The sequence below is a fragment of the Myripristis murdjan genome, chromosome 10 (genome assembly GCF_902150065.1).
Source record: "Myripristis murdjan chromosome 10, fMyrMur1.1, whole genome shotgun sequence".
Lineage (NCBI taxonomy): Eukaryota > Metazoa > Chordata > Actinopteri > Holocentriformes > Holocentridae > Myripristis > Myripristis murdjan.
In genome coordinates this window covers 30,330,133-30,354,760 of record NC_043989.1, presented here as the reverse complement: position 1 = coordinate 30,354,760, position 24,628 = coordinate 30,330,133, and positions in this window count along the sequence as shown.

Below are 24,628 nucleotides of genomic sequence, written 5' to 3'. Positions count from 1 at the left end.
TATCCTCAGTTTTTCCTGAGTGAAGGAAAAAAAGTCCCAAGAAATCCTATTGGTGGAAAGTTTTGAAAATCACCTATTTATGACCACATATTACCAAAAAACACTGTTTTTAACACACAGGGGAAAGGGGTTCAACATTTTACTTTCAGATATCACTATAAAAATGCACAAGTTGATTACACACACAAAGACAAGAAAAAAAGTCAATTGCAAGTTCTTTGAATTATTCTGTTTACACATGAATATCATATCACACATTATCTGATTTGATATATAAGGAATAAATGCCAGAACAGATATTAAACAGTGAATTCAAAGGTTACTATATATATAGTAACCTTTTAATTCACTGTTTAAATGTCTCTTCTGGCATTTATTCCTTTATATTCCTTATTAGCGCATATCAAATCAGATAATGTGTGATATGCATGTGTTTTTTGGTAATATGTGGTCATAAATAGGTGATTTTCAAAACTTTCCACCAATGGGATTTCTTGGGACTTTTTTTCCCCTCACTCAGGAAAAACTGAGGATACAAAATCAGTTGAGTTTGCTTCTCTTGCAATTTGTACTAGGTTGACCCCAATTTTGGCCTAAAAAAGGTGGTCATAAATAGGTGATTTTCAAAACTTTCCACCAATGGGATTTCTTGGGACTTTTTTTCCCCTCACTCAGGAAAAACTGAGGATACAAAATCAGTTGAGTTTGCTTCTCTTGCAGTTTGTACTAGAGTTCTCATCGGGCCTGAAAATTAAGACCCGACCCGACCCGGGCACGACTGGGCCAGCCCGAGGCCCGACCCGACCCGACTAATTAGCCGAACTTTAGGCCCGACAGCCCGATAAAGCCCGAAAAAAAAAAAAAAAAAAAAAAAAAATCGCCAAATTCGCTGTATTTAGCAGAGCCGGTCGGCCGCGGCACCGGGGCACCATCAGTCGGTATCAAGCGGGCCGGCCGCGGCACCGGCCAGCATGAGGCAGCTCACCTGTCAGATCCGGCAGACCTGATGGGTGGGCACGGTATCGGACGGTGCCGCAGCCGGCCCGCCTGATGCCGACTGATGGTGCCGCGGCATGTGCGGGTCAATACGGTAGTCTAGAAAACTGGAGATTTTTTTTTTTCTCGTGCGCCCCCAAGTAGATTGCGCCCTGGGCAGTTGCACTGCCCATAGCAAAAACCGTCCCTGCCGAGTGTGCCAGCACAGCGGGATACTGCTGCAACGCTCTCTCACTTGTTTGCGCTGCGCTCGCAGCTGGTTGTCTGTCTGTCACTGAAAGTTTAGCCTCCAAATCCAATCCAGTCTCTCACTCTCTCCACCAGTCACATAAAAATGAAACGTCATAATCAATAACAGAACACATAATTCTATTTTTTATTTAAAAAAAAAAAAAAAAAAAAAAAAAATCCCCACAGAACCCGAAGCCCGACCCGACCCGCCCAATTCACGTAAATTTTAGGCCCGACCCGACCCGAAAATGTCGGGTCCGGTCGGGTCGGGTCGGGTTCGGGCAGAATATGAGAACTCTAGTTTGTACTAGGTTGACCCCAATTTTGGCCTAAAATTTTTAATTTTATATAATAAACAAATAAAAGTAAAAAATAAGGATTTTTTGCCACATGCAACAATTATCTAGATTTGGCAGGCATTGCTCACTTAATACCCTAACCTCCACGCTCACTCCCCTCAACACACACACACACACACGCACACACCAAAAGCACTGGAATTTCCCACACAGCTACCCACACACACACACACACACACACACACAATGACGCACACACACACACACACACCAAAATCACTGGAATTTCCCACTCACCTACCCAAACACACACACACACACACACACGCCACCCATTTGCACTGCGTTTTCTTTCTGTATTGCTCACAATGAGCAGAGTGTAACACCTCACGGTTGAACAGGCAGGAATCAAATTTTCTTTTTGGAGTAAGCGCAACATACCGGCGGCTATGACAACTGAATCAGGTCATAACTTACCACATATGACCATATTTATGGTCATAAATAGGTGATTTTCAAAACTTTCCACCAATGGGATTTCTTGGGACTTTTTTTCCCCTCACTCAGGAAAAACTGAGGATACAAAATCAGTTGAGTTTGCTTCTCTTGCAGTTTGTACTAGGTTGACCCCAATTTTGGCCTAAAATTTTTAATTTTATATAATAAACAAATAAAAGTAAAAAATAAGGATTTTTTGCCACATGCAACAATTATCTAGATTTGGCAGGCATTGCTCACTTAATACCCTAACCTCCACGCTCACTCCCCTCAACACACACACACACACACACACACACACACACACACACACACCAAAAGCACTGGAATTTCCCACACAGCTACCCACACACACACACACACAATGACGCACACACACACACACACACCAAAATCACTGGAATTTCCCACTCACCTACCCAAACACACACACACACACACACGCCACCCATTTGCACTGCGTTTTCTTTCTGTATTGCTCACAATGAGCAGAGTGTAACACCTCACGGTTGAACAGGCAGGAATCAAATTTTCTTTTTGGAGTAAGCGCAACATACCGGCGGCTATGACAACTGAATCAGGTCAAAACTTACCACATCCACAAATGTATTCTGACAAAGTGAGTGTGAGTGTGTGTGTGTGTGTGTGTGTGTGTGTGTGTGTGTGTGTGTGTGTGTGTGTGTGTATGTGTGCAGCCTTACAGATTTTTGCCAACAGGGTCAAGTCAGAGGGCAGTCAAACTGAGTTTAAATAACAAGTAAATGGTGTAAGTGCATATTTGTGTTTCTGGGTTCACTTTATACAGAACATTTTCTAAGTTGTGAAATACTTAGATGTTAAAGTGTGAGGCCAAATCCAGTTCATTAAAAAGGACTCTGACCAAGTTTTTAACTTTTTCTTTCTTTTTTTTTTTTTTTTTTTTTTTTTTGTAACATTTTCAAATTATGATTCAGTTCAGGATGTTATGGAACATTTTTATACACATGAATAGCAACAGTAGCCACATGGTGCTGTCTGTTTGTGTCAACCTTTGTGACTGTATGTGCAGAAATAAGCTTATCAACTGAATGATAATAAATCCTACACAAATTTGGAATGTGTATCCTTAAAAATATTTTTTTTCAGCTTTTGGTCGCTGCTCAGATTCATGTGGTTTGCTGGCCCAGGTACACATAATTCATTGTGGGAAAGGACACACCTGATAAAGCTCTCATGGCAGGGAACCCACAAGTTGACGGGTCAAACTTGGAGGATCTATCATACTCATGTGGCGCAACAAATTCTCTGTGGGTAAGAATTCAAACTATCTAACCAGGGATTTTCTTATTTAGTATTATTCTTGAATACTTTCTTTCACCATCAACCACCCATATTTTTGAGATGCTGAAATTCAATAACTAATAGTTTTAGGGGCTGCATTTTGTACAGTAGAACATTCCAGCAGGGCAGGCTGGACGAAGGTTCCCTTAGAGCAGTGGTCGTCAGTCTTTTTGGCTTATGACCCCTTAAAGCAAACCAATGCCTCCTCTTGACCCCCTGTCAAAGGCTGCACATACAGAGTGGTGGACCACCTTTTCATTTGCTCAGTTGTCAAAGGGGATGTTGTGTATTAAAGCTACTCAGTATTTCAGATGAAAATACGGTAAGACTTTTTTTTTTTTTTTTTTAAAGATAATGTTTCATAATTTTTCCTCCTGTGTCTTAATCATCATTGTAACCCCCCAAAATTATGTCATGACCTGTTGGGGGTCTGACCCCAGACTGGGAACTGGGTACCATTTTTCTTTGCTAGCCCTCAGCTCTTGTCTGCTGTCGTTTGCATACTGTGCTAACAAGCTAACAGTTACTCTTACTTGTATTACAGGATATGATCTGCAGCTGAAGAGTCAATCAATTGGCGGCAGGAGGATAAAAACTTTTTAATCCCCAGTAAAATCACTAGTTTGAGTCAGGAAAATCAGGAAATTCAAACGAGCGAATGTTTTGCCCCTGGATGAAGTTTTCAGGGAGTCCTATCACTGTTAACTACCGAGCTCTTCTTCTTCTTCTTCTATGTATACCCAACAAAACAAACCATACCACTTCCTGTGCTCCAGCCGTGTTGTTAGCAATGACAATATCAGCATTTGAATGCCATGAATTGTTAAAACTATTGATTTTTCCAATATGACCCATACTTATGGCAGTCACTACACACACACAATGCATTGTGTGTGTGGGTGTTTGTGTGAGTGTGCACATGCTCATATGTGAGTGAAGCATCTACAGTTCTCTTTGGGTAGTGGTGTGCACCCTGAACCTGTGTGTGTGTGTGAGTGTGTGTGTGTGTGTGTGTGTGTGTGTGTTGTGGGGATGTAAATCTGTTTACACAGTCATGTTGTGGGGACTTGCCTTTCTTATGGGGATGATAAGCAAGTCCTTTTAGTGAAAATCATTAATTTTAGGGCGAAGACTTGATTTAAGGGTAAGCTAACTTTAGGATTAGGGTTAGGTAGGTAGTGGTTAGAGTGGTTAAGTCAATGTAATGTCCTCCGAAGTGATGGAAGCATGTGTGTGTGTGTGTGTGTGTGTGTATAAATATGCATTCCAAACTCAGCCTCCCAGACTGTGGAGGGTTGTGTTGACTTATTCATATAGGCCCTGCAGCTATAATGTGACTGCTTTACTTCACTAGAAAGGACTGGTAATAAACAAGCTGAGGGAGAGGTGGAGGGGAGGAAAGGAGGAGGAGGAGGAATATAATGACGAGAGGGAGCTCATGAAAGGAGAATGAAATGGGAAGGAATATCATCCGGATGTTCTAATGAGACTCTCTTTCTTCAGTGGTGCACAGGTAATCAAAAGGGTGTGGTGAGAGGAGGAGAAGAAAAGATGAGGAGGAGGAGGAGGAAAAAAATGCATGAGAGAAGGAGGACAAGGGTAAGAATATGCAATAGCTGGAATAGATAGTGACTGAAAAAGAAGAGATGAAGATGAAGTAAAAGAGTCAGTTACAAGGAAGGAGGAGTTGGGAAGTTGAGATGTTATAATGATGATTTTTTTTTTTCTTTTACCAATATTAGAAAAAGAAAATAATAAATACAGAAATAGCCTCCAACAATTTCACAACATAAGTAAAACTTTATTTCTCTCAGGAAGGAAAATCCTCTTGGACAAGCACGGCTGCTGGAACCTGAATAAGCCTCAACACACAGCAGCACAGCGGTCCGGGTCAGTTGCAGTGCATCGGCGCCAAAATGAGATAAATGTCTGTTTTGCTTCTCTCCACTCGGTTCATGAAAGCTTTTCCATTTGCTGGTCTACACACTTGTGTAAACACTTGTGTGATGTGAATCTGTTTCTAGGAAAAATCTCTCAGACACTGGAACGTCTTTGGGAATATAGAAGAACTGTGTAGTTAGCATGAGATAGCTAATGGTTAAATTGCTTAATCAATTTTTTTTTTGTCTCACTCCCATTTCTTTTTGCATTTTGAAGCTCTACTTAGAACCTTCTTAAGATCCAACAGTGCAAAATGTAAATTCTTGCAATTTTTCAACTGGTCTTAAACTGGTCTTAAAATTTTGATCAGGAATACATATATATATATATATATATATATATATATATATATATATATATATATATATATATATATATGTATATAGATAGATAGATATAGATATAGATATACGGTTGAAAGACATGCTAATTTGTATATTTTAATATTAGTATATTCTGCACTCATTCTTGCATAACTGCACTAACACCTGTTATGCATATTTATTTAATGAATTTGCACATTTATAATCAAGGTACAACTGTATTGACACTTAATATAAAACACATTGTGTTACCCTTCATATGAAATGTGCTGTATAAATAAAATTTGACTTGACTGGACACCCATCCCAAAGCTGCGACCCACCAGTGGGTCATGGCCCACACTTTGAAAATCAGAGTTTTATAGAAAAAAAAAAAAGCAGAGATAATAAAAATGTTACAGGTCAAAGCAAGTGACTCTTGGTGTGCTGTTGTTTCAGGACCATGGACAGAGCTATGTATGATGCAAAGAGGCTGTGTTAATGCTGAGTTAATGGCCACTTGTGGCTCGGTCACTGTTTGCTTCCTATGTGGAATCCTTTAATATGAAACTACTCTGTTGTTTTGAAACAGTAGAAGCCTAGCAGTATTGTTGATATTTAACTTTTCTGAGGCTATTGCATGATTGAATTAGTGAAATTCAGTAAGCCAGGACAAATTCAGGTGGTGACATGGCAATCTGATATCATATAGCCTATTCCTGCTTTATGTTAGGGCCATGATACACAAGCAAAAGGGTGAAGGGAGCTATATCAATCAAAGTTCAGCAAGCTGCCAGCTACAGGTTGTTATAGTGCATCAAACAGGCCTAGCGGGGCGATAACTGTTTGAGACCTTTATATGATATAAAACTGCTTCCTCTCCATTTTTAATGGCCCCTTCTGTCACTTGGGCCTGGGTGAGCTCTGGAAATTGCAGTGCAGAAACACCACAGCAATGGAAGTTTAGCTTGTAAGATGGTGACAAAACAAAGAAAAAGGAAAAAGAAAATGTGATTTTGAAGATTACCCAAGCATCAAGAAACAAAAGGTTTTATCAGGTCCCAGAACGTGGTTCCTCAGAACTTAACTGGGCTTAAAGTGCATGAAACCTTGGAGGCATTCCAAAAACCTTAACGCTTAAGTTGCAGTCCAGTGATGACATTCAAAGTAGAATCAAGTTTGTATCAACTGAGTATCAACCTACCTATCACCATAACTGATGCAAAGTAATATTAAGTTCAAAGTCAATAGACATATGTTCACTGTTTACATTGGACGGGTTGATATGAAGTGAACTCCTTGAACTTTTATTTTCCCTTTAATTTCCCCTTTAGCTTCAAAGTTTGAAAAACATCTTTTCCATATTGGACAGTGTCAGATCCATATGCTGTATCTGCTGGTTGCAGCTTCACTGAAGCTCCATCACACTGATATTGAGTGAAATATCCAAAGCCCATAGCTCTATGGCTGCAGTGTCACATTAAACAGAAAATATCTACATGTCTTGTGCATCATTTTATACACACTTTGCTGGAATTCAGCAGGACATATTTTGTTTCTTTAGAAACCTTAGGATCTCCACTAGGATTTCAAATAAAGTTCTGTGAGGCTGTTCAAAGTTCAGCTGTGCAACATGCATTTGTTATGATGAGCCCACTGATATGACCCTCAGGGTTGAATACTATCTACATTGACACAGCTGTGAAACTCGGCTGATACAAAGTTGAGGTTGAATAGTAACACTGGCCAGTCCAAATAATGTATGATCAAATAACTTTTTTTGAAACAACATTCTGCAACAACAACATTATTATTCTGCCAGCACCGGGGCTTTGTTTTTAGCAGGATATCTCAAAAAGTTATGAGTAGATGTAGACAAAACTTTGGTGGAAAGTTTAGTGATGGGACAAAACAGCAGATTAATTTTTCATGCTGGCAGGTGTGACAGTGGAAACTAAGTTGTGGGTAGAAAGACTGGAGAGATGGAAGAATTATCGGTAGATTGTAGAATGGTAGTAAGGAAACAGGAGACAATGGCCACAGAGGTAGTTTATAATGGAGCTGAGGCCCAGCGAGTGGAGAAACAAAAAGCGGGCTGGTGTGACGTGGGCTGGCAGGGAGACAAAAGGAACGAGGGATTTCTGAACACAAGGAAACACAAGGTGAGATCTAAAGGTACCAGGAAAAACAAATAACAAGAGGTTAACTCTGAGAATAATTAAGTCAAGTAGCAAAGAACTGGAGCAGCCAAGAGAGTATCCACCACTGTGACAGGTGGAACAATCTGCTGAAGAGTGGAGGGAGTGCTGGGGCTCTTATGCTGCTGACTTGATGAGTTGATGTAAGGCAGGAGAGGGAGTGAGCCATGCTCATGTCTCTCTCTCTCTCTCTCTCTCTCTCTCTCTCTCTCTCTCTCTCTCTCTCTCTCTCTCTCTCTCTCTCTCTCACACACACACACACACACACACACACACACACACACACACACACACACACACACACGTTTGTTTTATTATACATGCGGGCAAATTGTATTGACTTACATTAATTTTCTACAGCCTTTCCATAGTCTAAACCATGATCAAATTATGACTAACCCTAACCCTTACCCTAACTGTAACCTAACCCTATTTCTAACCTTAAGCCTAACCTTTACCAATAAGCAGGAATTAGCGGTTTCCCTTGTGAGGACCACCTAAAATGCCACATGGAACCCTTGAAGAACCTGCCTGCTTGTGTGTGGAGTGATGAGGCAGCCGCTACAGTCCAACTGTTGACTACTCTCTGTTTTAACAAACTTATCAAGGAGAATTGTAGGAGGGAAGGAGGGATTAGGAGAGGGAAAGTGGCATAGAGGACAGAGTGGGTGATAAAGGGAAACAAAGAGAGAATTGAAAGCAGAGATAAAAGAAGTCCATTCCACAAGCACAATATTTGCAGTGCTTGTTCCTTTGTAAGATAATGAGGAAGTATGTGTGTGTGTGTGTGTGTGTATGTGTGTGTGCGTGTGTGTGTGTGTGAGCGAGAGAAAGAGGAGAAGAGGACCAAGATTGCAGTTTGGAGTGGGAAAGTGGGAGGGAATGATTGTGAGCGAATCATAATCAAAATGTGTTGGCATATTCAAAACGCACTACACAGTTTTATCCTTTGAGTTTAATTAATTGAAAGCGAGAAAATTGGATTCAATCAGAGGGAAAGAAATGAAAAGATAATGAAAGCATCCCTGAACATCACTCTCTCTCTCACCCACTTTGTTTCTTTGTCTGTCCTCCCCTCTCTCCTTCTCACCGTCAATATCTCTCCTCCCTCTCCTGCTCACCAGCTCCTGCAGCATGTCTGTAACGGAGGAGAGGGATCCTGTTATTAAAAGTCATTGCAGCAAAGATATTCGCATTGCAAGTTGTTCTAATTCAACTCATGTCAATGCAAGCTGTAAGAGGCGGCGAGTGAAACGGCGGTGCAGCCAGGCTCGGTTTCTGTGATATTCCGCTGGCTGTACTGTAACGGCGGCATGACATCTAATTTCATTTCAGCCGACATGCACGCCGAAACTGTAGTGCTGCAAGCCTGCTGCACTACAGCAAAGCTTCACTGCACTGGAGCATCCTGGAGGGAGTTAAAGGATTTGAAATTCAAGCTGCGTTCACTGTTCAGACGCGACAGTGTGCAGAGGATGATTTGGCTGCTGATTGAGAGAAATGAGTTTGCCTGCTGAGACGCAATTTTGTGAAATTTCAGTCGCTGCTGCAGGACACATGCATGGTAGATGAAGCCTCTGCCCTCTGAAAAAGGGCCGTTTTACTTCTGAGTTCATTCTGGTTTAGCAGTAACCTACAGCAATAACTTGGTTCAGGTCCAGATTACATTGCATCCTGCTATGTTGATCATACCAGTTATTTTCCGTGTTTAGTATAATATCTACAATTGAATTCCTTTCATTCCACTACGACATGAAAATGAACTTTCAGAGACTTCAAACTTTCTTCACTCCAGTACTCCATCACCGTAATAAAGTCGTCCACATTAGTTTTCCTAAAAGCAGCAGCAGTGCTGTGCTTTAACTTGAAACAGGGTGGAGTAAAATGGAGTTAAACAGACAATTATCAATTCTGTGGGTTATGAATGGTGACGACTTGCAGAACAATATAAAATTGCTATTTGGCATATTTACTACAAGTTTTTTTTTTTCAAACACATTCAAAAACTCTTGATTTTCAAACATCCAAAATCACTGGTATGATACTTGTCAAGACCTCTGTGTCAGTGTGGCACCTCCTGTTGAAACACTTTTACCCTCTGACTTTAATTATGTATGGACTTGAGTACTTATTTTAAGTGAGTATATTTCCCTGATCTCTGCTACATAGAATTGTTTGAAAATAAAGAGGTAGAATAGACATGTCTTAGGGAAGATGGGTCTTCAAATCTCTAAATGGCTTATTATCTATGTATCCATCATTTTGATAATCTAGGTAAATAAACATTGCTACAGGGTAAGGCTTTTTTTTTTTTTTTTTTTTTTTTTTCTGGTGGGACACAAAAAGGAGTAAAGACATAAAATTAGCATGCAACTGTAATTGTAGACAGAATACCCTGAGGTGAAAATCTCAACCAGACTGCAGTTTAATGTTCACAATCAAAATTATTGCTAATGGTCATAAATGAGCAATCATCAGCATGGATAACTGGCTAATCACTGATATCACTGCTGTGTTAGTCATTGTAAAAGGTATTCTACCAAGTGTCCAACATGCACATGGTACCTCAAAGATTTAAAGCAAAACCTCAATAGGTATTTTGTGAATACCTAACACTCTCTCAAAAACATCTTGACAGAACATTTCTTTGCCCTCTCCTACAGCTGAGAGGAGGAAACTCTCCAAACTTTCTCCAGAAATGCTATCTTGGAGAGATGCAGCAGTGAAACCAGCACTTTATGTTATACAGCAAGTTTGCTTCTGTCATGGCACATAACTGTGAGCTATTCCAACCTACACTAAAACATAGTTCCTCTACTTTTGTAGGTAGTGAACCTCTTTACATAAGTACAACTGTTGACTTTTGTATTTTTAAAAAATTAATAAACAGAGAAGAGAAAAGGAGATGCTTAATGCTTGAGAAATTATTTAGTGCAAATGGAAATGTGTTCAGAGGTAAAATTATGACACAACCGACTGACGTCACGCTGAAAGATGTCATACTTTTCTGCCACGGTATTACTGCAGGAAGTTGGTGGCGCTGTGCCCCTGTGAAACACTGAATAAACCTCCCACTGCTGTTCTCATTTCTGCCACAAGGTTTCGCGAAAATACAAACTCGCATAAGCCTGTACGCGGCATAATGGACTGTATCTGTACCTCATTCCTGCTAGAGTTGTAGATGTTCTTTAATTAAAAACTGCTGTAAGATGCAATTACATGAATCACCTACAATTACAACACCTGTAAGTATGCTTATTCCTCTGGATGTCAACATTTTTATTTATGTGGAAGTTGCTGTAATGCTAATGACTAGTGCTTTTTCTTGGCCGAACTGTTTTTTCTCCCCTGGCAGGGCAGCCGGATCTCATTCCCCAATACGGATGCTTTGTCCTGCCCTTGTGCGTCTGATACCAATGCAAAAGGCACTCATTAGAAACCAATGGCACCTTTTGGTGTAAGAATGAGATGCGGGGATGGGTGACATTGAATAAAGAGTGAGAAAGTTGGGCAGGATGACGGTTGAGATGGACGGTGAGCATATAAGCCACAGGACCCTGATGCAGGGGCTGCGAGTTCGATTCCCATTTCCAGCAAGGTGGAACAATACATCTCACTTTTGGAGTGAGACATTGTCGCACGAGAGCAAGTCAGTGTCCAGTTTCTGTGTTGGTGTTGTTTTTACTCCTAAACCTAACTTTATCCTACCCTTAGCCAGGTGTTTTTTTTTTGACTAAATCTAACAATGTGACACTAAAAGCGAGAAAGCCAGGTGTGTCTCATCCTGACGCCAAAGGCTTCATTTGGTGCTGTTATCAGACGTGAAGGACAGGCGGCCTGGGAATGAGAATGTACATGGATGGAGTGCAGGGCTGTTTTCCACCTGTGTGGATCATGAGATGTCCAAGCTCTGAGAGGAAAATGCTGCTCGGTGGAGGAGCTTGGAGCAAGAATGATCCAAACTGAGGGAGTGGAGTGCATCGCTGAGGGAAGAGAGAGTATGCGATGCTTTCACCTTCACTGTTGTGAGCTCTATGAGCCACACATACACACACAGACCTCTCTCAAGTAATATGCGGTGCAATAATGAGGGATTGCCTTTTATGTGACAAATTATGATTTAAAATATAGACCCTAAAAAAAATCCTCAGATCAGACTCTTCATCCAGTCTAAAACAGGACTCATTATGTTTTACTGGTTGCAAAACTAAAGTTTGGAATGTAAAGTTAGGTAGATAAAATATAATAAGACATTTTGATGTGACCACCCTGAAAACCCTGAAGCTTTATCATATATTTATTTGTGATATAATTGCATGCCTGATGCTTATGAGTCCATGGCTTCATCATCAGTGCATCTATTTCACAGCCTCATTGTCCATCCACTCTAGACAGATTTTTGTAACCTGCTGGGGCTCCATCAGGTCAAATCTCTCTGAGCACAACAAAACTAACAGGAAGAAAAGACTTTATTTCTGTCTGACCTCTCAGCATGTTCCAGTTCAGCAGCCAGCACCTCACCACCTCCTATTCTTGGCAGAATCACATTTACATGTGAACACAGGGGATACCAAGAGACCATATGGGCTAATAACCACAGATATATTCACTTCACACATCGTCTCTTCGGGGAGTCGGTCGGCCAGATATAGACAGCGTAGTGACTTTGTAAACATAATTTTCCTGCTCCTCACATGAATTTCATAAAGACTGACTTTCAAATTCACATAACAGTGGAAAAGAAGCCATTCAGTAACACCACTCACATGCCAATAAGTCACATATGGACGATCTGCATTAATGGCATGCAATACATCAAGTGCCCTCTTTTTGCTGTTCTCAGAGGGTTCAGATATTCAAACACCATTATGTTGTAAAACTGTAAGACACATGTTACAGAATTTACTGAGCCTGAAATTAACATCTGAAGCATCATCTTAATCCACGGATACTGCATTATGTAGACCTTGGAAAACAAGTAAGACCAAGAATCCAATGAAGACCAGATGCAAGGGGAGCCATCAACATCTTTAAACAAACAGTTACCATTTTTAGTCTACATCTGACCAATAATATGACATGCGATTGTGCCAAATGCTTTTTGAGTTTCTCAATCGTCAGAGTAAAAACAGTGGCAAAGGAGACTGTCTAACCCTAACCCTGTTATTCATTTCTGCCTTATGGGTATCAAATGAAGACACATAAACAAACGTGGTGCACCTGCCTCAGATCATGTGGTTTAACATAATACAGTTCAGTGATATTGCTTTCTGAATGTGTTTAAGCAACGAATAGAGTCTGGAGTTGCTGATTCTTCTAGTTTTAACATTTTTAACAAGTTTAAACATTTGAATCAGATTCAGAGTTTTGAGGACACCCATCCGATGTGATTGGCTGCTGATTAGCAAAATTTGACTGAGTAAAGATTTTCAGAATTCCATTCCATTCCATAGAAAATGAATGAGAAGTAGGGCATTACTCACTTCCTTATAATGACATGTAATAAACTGTTAAAGTTGCACTATGAAATTTTTTTGCATCTCTAGTCTAATTTCACGGCTGAGTTCATGCCATGCAATGCTACAACTCCCTCCACCACCCCAACATGCTACTGTAATCACGCTGGATCATGTTTGGCTACCCATTTCATCAATGCGGTGATTATGTGTTTTGATTTACTGTGCGGGGGGTTATTGCATCAGAGGATTCATCATGCTGTGAGGAACTCCAAAGCTTCCTCAGAGCAAAGTCCGTCTGTCAAATACAACAGCATTACCATTTTTAATACGTGGTTAATTCCTTGACGTGAGTATCTCTGACTAAATTAACCCAACTAACGCAAAAATGAATGAAGCATCAATGTACTGTCCTAAGGATAGGGGCTGAATTTCTTCATTGAAGCCCCACTTTGTTAGGGATTGTTAGGCCAACTTAATTGCTGTGTTCAAAAAGGGTGAAGGCTGTGGATTTTCTTGAGGAATGCCTATACTGCTTTGCTATTGAATTTGTAGATTTCCATTGCATTTCTTTAATTGCAAACTTAAGTGAGACAATTCAGACAATTCAGGCATCCTCAGTTATGCGTTTTTCATAATATCCTCAAATGAACCAGTGCTCCACCATGACACCTGTTCTTAATTGAACACAATGCTAACAGTAACCAGACCATATCACCTTGGAAAGAGTGCCAACAGCATCTGACAACATCATGGTCACAAAATCAGGAAACAAGCATCATACAGAGTGGCAGTTTACTTATTATGCCTTATGTCCCCGTCTTTTGCTTGACAAAAATGAGCGAGCACCTATCTTTGGTGAGTAACATCAATTACTTGGAATTTAAAAACTTTGCATTTTCCATCCATACCTCTTTTATGTTTATTTCATTGTAAGTTGTACTGGGGAAACATCAAAAAGAGGTGGCCACTTTTCCAGGGTCAAGACTGAGCCATGTCTCCTTTAAATTATGACCACGCCTGCAAATAAATTGCATTCTGACCCTACCACTAATCCTTACGATTCTCTTGAATTACGTTTATTGGTAACATATCACAACAACGTTTGTAATCACTTAGGGCTCTAGTTTCCCGGCGCAGCGCGGGGTGGCGCAGTGAGGCGAACCCCGCGCAGAGCTAGTTTCGACCGGCAAAGCGGGAGAGGCGGACAGTGTCCAAGTTTCGCAGGCGGAGGTTCGCCGAGATGGGAGTGGTGGCGCAGCGGGGGGAGGTGCCGACAGATTCGGCTTGGCGCAGTGACAGTTTCGTGCCAAAAGGCTTCGCCGAGGTGCGCCAAAAGCTCGCCGTCTGAAACCACGTCTACTTTCAGCGCAAGGCGGAGCGGAGCCGGCGCAGTGGAAGTTTGGCTGACAGGCGCACATCACCAAAACCTCACGATCAGCACAAACGGTGCCAATCTCCTTTGATCTGACATCAGCTGTGACGGGACAGTTGATATGGAGATATATGTATGTGCTGATTGTGATCGTAGCATTGAATAGTGTTTTTTTCGGTATTTATTGCATCGTTCATGTGCCTGACATTCCAGAAGCCTGCCTGTGAGGTTTTGGTGACGTGTCCGCACTGCTCGCCGGTCTCCGCTCCGCGCCTGTCTCCTGAGCTCCGCTCCGCCCGCGGCAATAGACCTCCATGTCAGCTGTGTAAACTTTCATTACGCCTTCACGCAGCGCATTTTAAAGGCAAGGACAGGGGCTCATTTGATTGGTTACATGTGAATCGGCTGTGTCAAACCCACTCCACGCCTTCTCTCCTCCCTTGCGCCGGTAGGAGGGATGGCGGAGTACTTGCGCCACCGAGAACGGCGTGCCAAACTTGGAAAATCCGCCTGGCCACACCCAGTTGGCGAAGCGCATCTGCGCTACGCCCCCGCCTCGCCTGGTCTGCGAAACTAGAGCCCTTAGTCTGAAGTTTGTGCCAGTGGGCAGGTGGGGCTAAACAACCAACTTTCACTCAGGTGATATTTGTGTTTGTTTGTTGCAAATGTTCCATACGTTACTGTAGCCAAGTGGTTTTTATGCCTAAACCTAATCTTGCCCTAAATGCATTGAAAGTGGCTAAAATGCCGCCCAACATGATACACAAGATGTGATGATTAGAAACATATTTGTGATATGTCAGGAACAAACGTAATCTGCAGCAAAATATGTTTCCCCCTAAACATAATTAAGAAACCAGTTTATTTGTATGGGAACATGATTTTTAGGAAACGGGGATGGAAGGTCAGCTTCTTTTCATCCTGTGAGAGCGCAGTTTCCACCTGCGATGTGTCACTGAAATAGAGTTAAAGCAACTGATATGTTTTTTTGTTGTTGTTTTTTTTGTTGGTTTTTGTTGTTCTTAACCCAAAGCAGCACTGCAAGTTTGGACTTCATTAAAACTTTTTTTTTTTTCATGGGCTCCTTTTATTTGCTTGCTCACATCACATTCTGTTAGAAGCAGGTAACAAAGGTTCTGTCCCTTATTTGGGCTGATAAAGAGGAATATTTTTATATAAGAATGTTGCCAAGTAGAACTTCAGCACCCAGAGGCCAACAGGTTGTGGCTGTGCTGGCGAGCTCCCAGGTGTGAATAAGTGGAACTGAATGATTGTCAAGTCTTGGCCGAGAGCATTGCATAAAACTTTTCAAATGGTGCTCCTAGTCAAGGGTGTATAATTTCATGTTTTACAGCAACTTCAGGAATAACATTGCATGCCTACTGAGGCCCCCAGTTACCATGGCAACCACTCGCTGTGCAATTCCCATGGGCTGAGCCAGACATTGTCATTATTTTGGAGCATCTTAAAAAAAAAAAAAAAAAACTTCTCATTCACGCCTCATGCTATAATCAAATGTAATTTCATTAGAATATCAATCACATCACGCTTTGTTGTCTTTAAACCTGTCCAAAGAAGAACAAGAGGCTTGTTAGCCAAAGAAGAAGAAGCTCTCTGATGGCCAGCTAATAGCTAGCAAACAAGTCATACACACACATGCAAACACACACACACACACACACACACACATGAGACGTGACATTTATGAGTCCGATTTTCTCTGAAACTGCATTGTGCAGGCACTCATGTATGCACATGCGCATGCACACACACACACACACACACACACACACACACACACACACACACACACACACACACACACACTTCATGCACTCGGAATCTAGTGATATCACACCTATCGTTCCTTGACAGTAGGCAAACCCTCATTAGCTTTGTATTCTCACACTCTTTTTTTCCTCTTTCTCACCTTCTCTCATACGCACACACACTAATGCACACATGCACATGTGCACACACCCACCCACCCACCCACCCACTCCCACACACACACACACACACACACACACACACACACACACACACACACACACACACACACACACACACACACATACACACAGTCCTTCACAGCCTGCTGCTCAGCTGGTCCTTATCACAGCTCTAGTCTGCTGTGTCAGTGACATTCTGGGCATGTACAGCCTCTCATTAGTTGAACTCTCTCTCTCTCTCTCTCTCTCCCTCTCTTTCTGGATTTCTCTCTGTTCCTCGTTCTCTCATTAGTCTCTTTCTCACTTTGTGCAGTTATACAGCAGCTATGCTGCTGCTTCTGTGTGTGTGTGTGTCCGCGCGTGTGTGTGCATATCTGCAGTATCCATGACTCTCTTCATTTGTTATTTGAACCCAGTGCTTTGTGTAATGCAAACCCAGCTATAGCATGACGCAGGCAGGGGGAGAGGAGCCTGCTTCCTGTGCTTATGTTTGTTTTAGGTGCTGCTGTTGTTGTTGTGAGGTGAGGACAAGCTCTTCAAGAACAGCGTGTGAGATGTGGTGATACAGGTTGAGTTTTAAGACACATGCATGCCTTTTCAAAGCATCAGGGATAACCAGTACTGGCTGGTAAAACATTGCTTTTCCCTCATAAAATTTAACAAATTATCTAAATTTCAGCAAAAGTACTAATAAGATAATAAGATAAGATGTAACTTTATTGATATCCCATAGGGGAAATTTAATTTGACACAGCAGCACAAGGGAATGTTGTCAACATCAAAGAGAGAAATTTCCATAAATACCTATACATCATGTAAGAAAAAAATAAAATTAAATAAGATCGGACTAGTAGATACATCAATCAACATCAGCTACCAATCAATAAAATAATTCATTATGGTTGTTGTTTGTTTGTTTTTGTTTTCCTTCTTTTTCCTTTTTTTAAATGGCATCCACACAGAATGCTTTTTGAAAATATCTCTCATATATCATATATCATATATGAAATATCTCTCTCATCCTGTCCTGCTTGCTGTTTTCCGTTGTTTATTGTGCACCAAAGGCCGGTATGAAAAGATAAAGTTGCGTAGCCTCCCTCTGCAGGCCAGGTTGAAGTTTAATTTTCCCAAAACTGTATCACATCATCCACAGATTCTTTTTTTTTTTTTTTTTTTGTCAAAAATAGATGTTGTCTTTTCACACTAAGGGAGATTAAATGGGAAATGGTTGAAAACTTGATTTTCACTGGGTGGAAATATTTCCACTATGATGAAAAATGAACCGACTTGGTGCTGAAGAATGGCAGCTGTTCCTGTCTGTTCTTGTCCAGTGCATTAGTGTTGAAAAACTCTGCAATCACAGCTTGTGATTGGACTACACTTGTTTTTCTATGCATTAAATTTGTGGGAGTTTCCCATGTTCCAGCACTACAATGCAAGGACATTGCATGCCCAAGTCAAGGTATCTTGGCTCAGTGCCAAAGATGTCTTCACTGGGGTCTTTCCAGCTCTCTCTGCCCACATTATACCAGCAAATATGCAGTCCGTGCCAAACAAAGTGGGTGGAATATTTGGCCACATTCAGATCCAGCGCAAGGTCAAGGACTGCTCTGTTTTCAGCCTCCAGAGACCTGGCTCGACTGCAACATGTCAGAATCAGCTTTGTAATCAAGAGTTTCTCTTGGACCGTGAGAAAGAAAGCACTTAAAAGTAGGTAGGGTCGAACTGGGAATACAATTCAGCCTTGGCAATTTTGGGCTCAACCAACTGCATTTAAAAAAAAAAAAATCATAAGATTATCAGGTTAAAAAAGATAAATGTCTCCTACTCTACTTAACTCCCCAAATGCATGACCCTAACACTGCTTATCCCTTAGACAGAGAGAATATTAGACAGATGTGACTGCTGTAGAATGTAGGCCAAACAAAGAAGCCACGCCCCAACAACTGCTGCACTGACAGGGTTTCATAACATAATGTCATCAGTAACAAGCCAAGAAACAGAGGAAAAGCTGGCACCCAACAAGAAGCACACTTTCATCATTTTCATTTTATATTAACAATTTATGAATATGGGCGCCATTATGCACACTCTTACAGAGCTCACATAGCAGCTGTGCTGATTGGCTCATCTCCCCCCCTCTTATGCTTGCCCTTGGACCTAAACAAATAATAACTGGCATTAACCGTGCCAGTGTGTCCCTGGGCGGGTTGCTACAATATGAAGAAGTCATCATGTATCACGGACACAGGCTGTGACAGAACATTGTTTACATTGTGACAGGGTAGACATTTAGCCAGTATTACAAAGTGAAATTACCTCCTTCCACCTCGTAGTCCCCAGACCTTCATCACTGAGGCACACAGTTTCACACACACAGGTAAATGAGCAGCACCAGCAACACAGAGGATGGCACACCAGCCTGAGCGGCAATAAATTCGAAAATAATGCTTTCACTAAATTCTAAAATACATCTCATCTGTGGGCTCTTCTTTGACACCCTGTTGAACGTCTCATCAGCGACAAGTTTAGCTTGTTGTTGTTTTTCTGTTTTTTTTTTTTCTGTCACTTTTCATTTTTTTGAGCTTTTATCTGCCATTGTTGTCTGCTCATTAAATCTGATATCTTCCTTAAACTCCTGCTTGAGTGACCTCCAGACGGTTGGACAGGCCCAACATCAAGTGGGTCCTAGTCATAGGCATAGTCTGCCTGTATGTATTTTTGGTTTTTTAACAACAGCCCTGGCCATGTGGCCCATACGCAGGTCAGTCAGTCTGCCCTTTGCAAGATTTGTAGGAGCAGTCTTCTCTCTTATGAGGCCGGCTGATTGTCTCAGTCATGCACTGCCAACCTCGAATGTCTGGTTATTAAATGTTGTCCCTTTTATCTTCTCGGAGTTTTCATCTGTGCTCTTATCGGCTGCATGTCGTCATCCACAAGCTGATGCTCTGGCAGCCCTCGATGAACTCTCAGACATTGTTTACTGAAATGAAAATATGCACTCGGTTGCAGTGTTTATCTTAGCTGGGGACTTTAATCATTGTAACTTCAAGACAGCTCTCCCCAAACACTTTCCCCATGTCAAGCGCTTGACAAGATATAATAAAAGTTTGGATCATTGTTACGCAGCAGTTTAGGATGCATCCTGGTCTTTCCCCAGCCACGTTCTGGGAAATCTGATGATTTATTGTTTTTACTGCTGAGATTAGATCCGGCGAATAAACAGGGCACACTGTTTAGTGCTGCTCAGATGAAGCAGTAACAGACGTCAAAGGCACAGTAGGTTTTCCAGGCACATCTAGATTAGTAGTTCCAGTATTTTTGGGGTTAAAGTACACTAAAGGTCAACCTGTGTAAAGTGTAGTTGCAGCTGTCAGAATACAACATTACTATCATTGTGTTGCATTTAGAGCTCGAAAACAAACCCAGCAATGAATGGAGAGCTCATCACAAAGAGAGCTATAGATGCTCAAGATGGGAATCTGTATATACAGGGTGTCCACAAAGTCTCTTTACAATTTAAAAAATCTATTACAAAAGCAATTGATGAGTTTTGTTAATCAGATTAGTTCTATGTACTCAGTGGTTATCAAAGTTTTTAATCATGTTGGACATCAACGACCTGAAGCAAAAGATCACTGGTGCCATTGCCACCATTGATGAGGCTGTGCTACAGCAAACATGGCAAGAAATCGAGCACCATCTTGATGTGCTTCGTGCAACTAATGGTGCCCATATAGAGGTATATTAAATGAGGCAAAAAAAAAACAACAACAACAACAACTTCAATATCTATTCCTCATTTTGTAATAATTTCCACAGATTTGTCTATTCATTTGCTTTTGTAATAAATTTGCTAAATTGTAAAGAGACTTTATGGACACCGTGTACATCTGATGTGCAGAGCAGTTATTATATTATTTCCCCCACCCTCTTCAAAAAGTCAAACAGAGATAATGAGTTAAGCCCACTAGGACTGAACAAATAGCATATAATCAAATTGAGAATCATTAAGAAAAAAAAAAAAAAATGAAATAGCTTACATTAGGAAGAGACTGCTTACACAAATTACTGATTATGTTGCAGTGGAAATTAACTTATTCACTGTTTTGTGAAGCTAATGCAATCTTTACACAGCTGACCCGACACAGAGCTGGGATAGAATTAATCATGACCTGTTCCACAAAACATCTTTATCCACATTCTACCTGGTATTTACACTTTGTGTAGATAATTACACTAATTTGCCTAATTATAGCCTTTTAGATTTTGTTTATTGTTTTGCATGCTTGGACAAAATCTCTCATCTCTAATAGCGCAGCTTTGACTTTTTGCAGTTCTCTCTCACTTCAAGAAGACCAATTGACTGTTGACCATGTTTTCATGCTGCTGATGTGCTTATTGGGGTGTGAGATGCCTGCCACAGTATTTGGTCCTGATATTCTCTGGTTTTCATTTACATGGAAAACATGCCGGGTCGGGTCAGTTCTTCTGCTCCGTGGTGTGCCCACCTTTTCCCTAGTTTGATATATTTACACACAAATTGATGCTGCGTTTGTTTCACCTTTTCACGGTTACGCTAAAGTAAAATGCACTGGAGGTTGCAAAATTCTACAGCACACTTGACCTTGCATCAAAGCACACCAACATACCGCGGACGCTATCAGAAAACCTCTGACCTAGATCAATAAGGTGATCCTGTCGTTGAATACATTAGATTATGCTTTGACTGCAACATGATCCAACACTACTCTGTTCAAAAACCTTCAGAAAGTGGCTTGTATGTGGCAAGGTTTAAGTACCATAAAAAGGCAAGGGGTAAATCATCACAGTGTAATGTCACACCACCCACTGCTGTGAATAATAGTTTACTGTCAGTTTGATGTTATGAAAGCACCTTGCTTTTCCTCCAAGTGATTGACCAGATAACGTTTGTCCTAACAGGGCAGAGGGTGAGGAAAGCACTTTCCTGGAAAAACTGCTGGCCCTGATCCGCATCTGACCTCGCACTGTTAGATCCTGTTCAGAGCAGCTTGCTCCATCATGACTGACCTTACCTTATCACTGGAGTGTCAGCTCGTTCCAAAATGTGTTAGGAAATCTGCTATAATCCTATTTCCTAAGGAGAGGCTGGCTTCTTGTCTTAATTACACCCTCAGACTTGATGTGGAAACTGCAGAGTGTTAGTATAAAGGATTCATTTTGTGAGTGTTTTTTTTTTTTCTTTCTTTTTTTTTTTTTTTAAATTCAGACCAGAAAGAGTTAGATTTGGTGACAAGTTACCTGTAGTTGTTTATTGTAATGTAGTTTTAGCATATGTTCAGTCAGGAAGGCTGCCCCGCTCCCTCACAGCTCCATTCACAAGTCTCTCTCTATTTCCTTTTAAGGCACCTCTGTCTAAGCTGCCTCAGAGAAAGCCAATCAGCTTGCCTGCTCTTCTGCTCATACCTCTGGGATCCAATCAGAATCACGCCCCAAGCACACCCCCCCATCCGTCTTCCACCACCACCAAAGTAAAGGCTCCAGGATATCAACCGTTCTCAAGGGATAATCATCATGATCTCCCCCTTTCGAATATCTCTGCCATTCGCGAGAGCCTACTCTTTCCTGATTGAATTCTTTTTGTACATATGACTGCTTCATACTTTATGATCAGGACTATATTGTAAAGTACACTGACGACACACTTGTAATACTTGTGATCTTTTCAAATGAAGAGTCCTCCTATAAACTTCAACAATCTCAACATCAAAGCTTGTCTAGATAACTTTTGTAAAGTGGGAGGACTTTCATCAAAAATTTGAACTCAGACAGCTCAAACACCCTCCTCAGATTCAGTGTTTCTTCCAAGTCACTCCCACCTTCATGTACATTCGTGTGGCTCCACTGCCCAATCTATGCGAAATTACTAGCAGAAGTAGGCTAAGCAGAGTTTTATGGGGAGGGGAAGCAAGCGTGCACAGCAGTGGTGCATGTGTGTGTGAACAAGACATGACTGAACTGAGACTGTGACACCTCTTTGAGGTGGGTGATTGATTTGTCGTGAACGGATTTTAACAATCGACATTATAGTTCCACATGTGCATACCGAAAAATAATACTTTTAAAACTGCTCTTTAAAAGACTGTGGTTGCATGAACAAAAAGAAACTTTATTTATTGGATGGTTTCTTTATTTGAACCCACTGCGTCTTCAGCCTAGCAAGAACTATTTTGAAATAGTCCTTGAGTCCTTGTGGGTCCTAATTCATGATCTCTGTTTGACTTTTTGAAGAGGATGGGGGAAATAATTACTGCTCCACACATCAGATGATGTTTTGCTTTGGTTGTTTTTAGGGGAACTACAGTTCTTTGAAGAACCATTTCTGTTTTGTTTTATTTTATTTTATTTTCCTTTTTAATGAGTATTAAAAGCACCTACTTTTAGGATACTTTGAAGAACCATTTGAAGAAATGGTTCCAGAGTACCATCATCTGAAATGTTCTTTGTGGAATCAGAAATGGTTCTCCTATACAGAGAGAATTTTCACTGGAGTGGCCAGGCTTGGACTAGTGTTTACTTTGGGGTGGCAAAGAATCGGTGTGTTGTCCAGTGTTTTTTTTTTTTTGTTTTGTTTTGTTTTTTTTTTTTTTTTTTTTTCCTGCATAGTGTGGCAACTTAGACTGAGTAGCCACTATTTCAGGTCATTCACCCTTTAATTCATTCACTCAGGCAAAAGTGACTGCTGAAGAGGCTCCAAGGTTACAAGTGCACCATTAGAAATCATAAGGGGGTATATATTTTCTATATATTTCACCCTGAACAATGTCTGGCACAGTTAAAATTAATTGTGCACTTTATTGTATACATTTCACAATTTCTGATATGCATAATTTATCAAACCTTGTCAACAATGATGCATCTCTGGGATTTAAACTGCCCACAAAGTGTTGGAGTTGTTTGATTTTGCACCACCTGAACCACCAACAAGATTAAATACATTTTTACAGGTTGATGCATGAATAATCTAACCCTCTTAAAGGGACCACTCTTACAATTGAATCCTTGAATACAAACTTGCTCAGCATATTATTAAGAACAGGGTGGAATAAAGAGGCATGGAAAGTGTCCTTGATCTGCTCAGGACAAGCATGTTTATAAAATAGGCTGTTTAAAAGTTATCTTAATTTGGAGCAAAAACATATTCCTCTCTCAAGCTAGTGTGACATGCTTGGTACCAGCGGATTCCTCAGTGCCTCTACTTTCACATAACACTGCCTTCATGCTATGTTAAAAAAAAATGACTGCGCTACAGTCTGTGACATGTCAGCTAATGAACTCGCCTGTGAGTGGGCCGAGTGTGTGTCACAGTGCAGCTTTCTGATTTTCACCAGCATCAATGGCACTGAGATTGAACTTGTGGACAGCTATAAATATCTTGGAGTGGTTCTTGATAAGAAACTCTGTTTTGACCCTCATGTCACTGTCACAACAAAAAAAAAGTTCAACAACGTCTTTATTTTCTGAGGAAAATGAGCTCTTTTAATGTGTCCTCAGACATGATGACTCTATTCTACATAAGTTTTATTGAATCTGTTCTAACATTTTGTATCATTGCCTGGTTTGGGAACTTGACTGTAGCCAACAAAAACAGGCTTGGTAGCCTTATTAATGTGGCCAGTAAGATGTCTGGGAGGAGGCAAGCCCATCTTATAGACCTTTATAAAAGGCAGGTGACTAAAAAGGCCACTTCCATTCAGGAGTGCTTAGATCATCCCCTTCAGACCGAGTTTGAACTGTTACCTTCAGGTCAGAGGTTAAGGGTGCCTCCTATCAGGACAAATAGATACAGGGTTTCATTTGTTCCTGCTGCTATTATAATGTTAAATACAAGGAATACAATGAAGTTTATTCGTCACTATACAACAGTTTGTATAACGAAATTAAAATGTGGTTCCCTCTTAAATGATTCATTAAACATGGCATTTCTCACATCATCAGCACATCTGTGTAGTCTACAAGGTCAATATGGTTCTCCTGGGTAGCAGCATCTTTGAACATCTGCCAGTCTGCATTCAAAA